The following is a 5,000-nucleotide window of genomic DNA, read 5'->3' as shown; positions in this document are numbered from 1 at the left end:
TGCTATTTTGTCCGGGATTAGTTCCTTTCTCTTTGGCGAGAGGGATGGGTTGTTGGGGGGGGGGGGGGGGGGGAGTGGCCGAGGACGGGAGGGATGTGTGAACAGGATGGGGGCCGGGGGGTAGAGGTGGTGGTTGTTTTTGGGGTGGGGGGGAGAGATAAGGGGGGCAGGGTAAAGTTTGAAATGGGTGTGTGTGGTTTTGAAAGATACTGACGGTCTTCATTAAATAGTTGTGCAGGACAAACAGGTGAGGAGGGTGTGAGAGGAAAGTGATAGTACGTATTCCAGAACAAACTGTAGCCGAGGTAGATTATTCGGTGACGACAATGGCAATAGATGTCAGCCTGGATCTTTTTTTCCGGTATCGATCAACATGAGCGTGCAGTCTTTATAATAGCTTATAGTAAGAATGCAGGGAATGGGGTTTCGGGTAGGATAAGAGTTTGGGATGGATATGATGGTCACGATGCACGGCGTAAAAGGAGGGAGGGATGGGGGGGGGGGGGAGCGGGCGGGGTTGGGGAGAGAGTGACACTCTTGGGGGTTGGAGGGGGTAGCGAATCCAGTTCAGGATGGGTGCCCCGGTGTCGACAGGGACCAGCAGCCTTTATAATGTCTCGCTGCCGGACAAATCTGGGAGGGCCTGAGTTCGCAGTGGGTCGCCAGATTAGGGTGTCCTTTGGGATTTGTCGCCGCGAGTCCTCCTGCCGCGGAGTTTGTAGGAAGACGGTAGGGGTTGGACGGGGTGGGGATGCAGAGGGGGTGAATGGTCGAGGGGGGGGGGGGGGGTTGAGAGCGATGGGTTGTGTTGGGGGATGCAGAAGTGCACGTCATCGTAAAATTAAAAACTACCAGAATAACTTGCCGTAAAGGCACAGTAAGCCTCCCGTAAACCATCACAGATACGGTCAGGCTTTTACACACAGTACAAACACCCTTTCATTTAAACACTCACCGATTGAGAACATCCTAGGTGCCCTCCGTAAAGAGCGAACAATTTTCAAAGAATTTATTTTTGCGTGGTTTATCTTACCCCTGAGCCATCGTGAACCCGTGTGATCCAGTTTCCCTTTTTCACAATGTAGTCGTCAGTTAGTCATTTGAATGCGACTCGATGTGAGCTTATTTACAATAGCACGTTTTTATGCACGAAACAAACGGATGTGGTTCACAAGAACTCTAGCGATGGCTTTTGACTGTTGAGAGGAACGGCGATATGCACTGATAAACCGTCGTCTGCTACGACCCTTGCATCTGGTAATCTTCCAGTAGGTATTAATTTAGTTTTACTAAAGCCTGCTGGGACACAAGTAATGGGTTAGTGCATTTGTAAACAGGAATCGCTTGACAAGTGGCCCCCTTCATCCCCCCCTTCCTCGTCCTGATATGGCTCTGCGTAGTCGGCTGGACGTTAAGCAACAAATAAACAAACAAACAAACGACCCTTGCATGACCCTGCTTCCGGGCTTTTCTTTTTTCAAACTTTCACAACTTCGAATTGTACTGATCTTGTCTTGATGAAAAAAGAATTCTTTTATGATTAAAGAATGTTTGTGTAACAAGCTGTCAATTTATTATTTAGATTTTAAAAGTTAGGTCTAGCGCAAAAACGCACCACGGTCCAAAAACATTTTGATAATCATCGATTCACGGCTATCGCCAGTTTACATCGATAGAATGAGACCCGAAGGGAAGTAACTCATGTTTGACCTGAGTTCAGGATGGGTCCAAAAAGTGTTCGAGACAATCTGGGACTGGGTGGCCGAGTGGTAACGCACTTGCGCTCGGAAGCGAGAGTTTGCGTGTGTTCAGGCCTGGGTCAGGCCGCAATTTTCTCCCCCCTTTCCTAACCTAGGTGGTGGGTTCAAGTGCTAGTCTTTCGGATGAGACGAAAAACCGAGGTCCCTTCGTGTACACTACATTGGGGTGTGCACGTTAAAGATCCCACGATTGACAAAAGGGTCTTTCCTGGCAAAATTGTATAGGCATAGATAAAAATGTCCATCAAATACCCGTGGGACTTGGAATAAAGTAAAAAAAAATCCATCTCACACGGCATTAAGTCTCAGGAAACATGAATACACGCATGCATGAAAAAAAATATATATGGGTAGCGCCGTATGTATGGCAGCTCGCTTTCCCCGGGGAGAAAGCAGCCCGAATTTCCATGAGGGTAACCTCACTGGACTGTAAATCTTATCCAATCCAATCCAATCCAATACAATCCAAATTAATTCTTTAAAAATTGCTCGCTCTTTACGTAGGGCACCTGGGATGTTCCCGTTTGGTGAGCGTTCAAATGGAAGGGTGTTTGTACTGTGTGTAAAAGCCTGACAGTATCTGTGATGGTTTACGGGAGGCTTACTGTCCGGGCGTGAATTCCGGTATTCATAACAGCCGTCCAGCACCAAAACGAGGCGCCATTGTTGTTGAGGACCAAGTCCACGAAAATAAATTCGTTGAAAATTTCTCACGCTCGACAGAAAGCAGCCAGGATGTTCCCGTTCGGTGAGCGTTCAAATGGAAGTATGCTTGTACTATATGTAGACGCTCGGGGAGCTCTGTGAGTTTACGGGAGGCTTACTGTGCCTTTAAATTTAGTTAAAGTAATTGGAAAGAAACAAGTTAAAAATGCAATTGAAACACGTAAAATTTCAGCGGTAAACAACGCTCGCAAATAAAAAGACAAAGCCAATGCTTAGCGTCATCATTATCTCTTTTTTATATTTAGTCAAGTTTTGACTAAATATTTTAACATCGAGGGGGAATCGAAACGAGGATCGTGGTGTATGTGCGTGTGTGTGTGTGTGTCTGTGTGTCTGTGTGTGTGTGTGTGTAGAGCGATTCAGACTAAACTACTGGACCGATCTTTATGAAATTTGACATGAGAGTTCCTGGGTATGAAATCCCCGAACGTTTTTTTCTTTTTTTTGATAAATGTCTTTGATGACGTCATATCCGGCTTTTCGTGAAAGTTGAGGCGGCACTGTCACGCCCTCATTTTTCAACCAAATTGGTTGAAATTTTGGTCAAGTAATCTTCGACGAAGCCCGGACTTCGGTATTGCATTTCAGCTTGGTGGCTTAAAAATTAATTAATGACTTTGGTCATTAAAAATCTGAAAATTGTAAAAAAAAATAAAAATTTATAAAACGATCCAAATTTACGTTTATCTTATTCTCCATCATTTGCTGATTCCAAAAACATATAAATATGTTATATTCGGATTAAAAACAAGCTCTGAAAATTAAATATATAAAAATTATTATCAATTTTTTTTTTCGAAATCAATTTAAAAACACTTTCATCTTATTCCTTGTCGGTTCCTGATTCCAAAAACATATACATATGATATGTTCGGATTAAAAACACGCTCAGAAAGTTAAAACGAAGAGAGGTACAGAAAAGCGTGCTATCCTTCTCAGCGCAAGTACTACCCCGCTCTTCTTGTCAATTTCACTGCCTTTGCCGTGCGCGGTGGACTGACGATGCTACGGTCTTGCTGCGTTGCATTGCGTTCAGTTTCATTCTGTGAGTTCGACAGCTACTTGACTAAATATTGTATTTTCGCCTTACGCGAATTGTCTCCATTTACAATCGATTGATAAATGGAGTAATGATTGTAGCAAGATGTCATCGTCACGTCAAGGAGTGACCGGACAGGACAATCGCCTCAAGTCAGAATTAAGTGATTCTCTTCGATTCGATTCGGTTCGTCAGTATCCGATGTTTTGGCTGTTATCAATATAATTTGAGCGACATTTGATCAGGTTGTAAATAAATGTGGTGGTATATGCCTGAGGCATACAGAGTCAGAGTCAATGCTGTTTATATGCGACGTAGTTTCGGACTCAATTGGGGATGGAGTGAAAGGACAAATGACATTTTGCAATTTCAGGAGGAAATTGAACATTCGACACCGCTCGGGATGCGTTCACTTTATTTTTTAACCGTATCATGGGATCATTATCACTTTCAGACGCATGGACTTTAGATTTTTATTTCTGTCTTCATTAATTATTATTTTGGTGTACGTGCGCACCACTGTTTACAGTGTGAGACAGGGTGATTTTCATAGACTATTCCTGGCGTTTATGCTTCTTTAAAATTGATTAAAATATTGCACTTTATTGAGTTTTTGTATTGTGCTTTGAATGCTTACAGTGCTCGCTCTCTCTCTCTCTCTCTCTCTCTCTCTCTCTCTCTCTCTCTCTCTCTCTCTCTCTCTCTCTCTCTCTCTCTCTCTCTCTCTCTCTCTCTCTCTCTCTCTCTCTCTCTCTCTCTCTCTTTCTCTCTCTCCGCCCCGCCCCGCTCCAATGTCTCTCCGCCTCTATCAAATAGGATGAATGCTGCGCCGAGTCACCGTCGTTTAGTTACATCTCAAGCAAACCGATTCGATTCCCCACCACCCTGCACCACCCTCCACCCCTTCCGTCCGCGCAACTTCCTTGCCTTGGAGGTATCATTTGGAGTGATTGGTTTCAACAAGCCCGCGGCGCGCACAACAATTCCGGTGCATCGAGTTCTGGGATTGAAAATTGTGTATACAGTTTCCGTGAGAGAGGGATAGGTGAGAAGGGGGGGGGGGGGGGGGGGGGTTTGGGGGTGTCTTCTGGATTTGGTGACAGATCCGTGTTTATAATTATGTTGTTGTCCGATGAGCAATTTGAATCGATTGGATTGTATTTCAATGGGGGGGGGGGGGGGGGGGGGGGGGGGGGAGTTTGGGTGTGTCTTCTGGATTTGGTGACAGATCCGTGTTCATAATTATGTTGTTGTCCGATGAGCATTTTGAATCGATTTGGTTTGATTAGATTGGATTTAAATACGTGCATGAGCTTGTTTCATTGACGAATTGTTTGCGTGCAACAGTAAGCATGTCTGCGTAACTCCTTTTAAATTGTTATCTTCCCTGCCTTCCAACACACCTGAGTGAAGGATAGCTACCTGGACCGCTTTCAACACGTCCATTGTTTATATGAAAGCGGCTCCAGTTCTTA

General features: G+C 44.7%; 1 protein-coding gene across 1 annotated transcript in view; it reads left to right on the top strand.

The window, feature by feature from the left end:
• LOC138951040 (S phase cyclin A-associated protein in the endoplasmic reticulum-like) overlaps positions 1-5,000 on the top strand; it is a 20,412-nt gene that overhangs the window by 5,918 nt on the left and 9,494 nt on the right. The gene's annotated exons all lie outside the window — the stretch shown is intronic.

Source organism: Littorina saxatilis, linkage group LG1 (genome assembly GCF_037325665.1).
Source record: "Littorina saxatilis isolate snail1 linkage group LG1, US_GU_Lsax_2.0, whole genome shotgun sequence".
NCBI classification, from domain to species: Eukaryota; Metazoa; Mollusca; class Gastropoda; order Littorinimorpha; family Littorinidae; genus Littorina; species Littorina saxatilis.
This window is presented reverse-complemented; position numbering and strand designations above follow the sequence as displayed.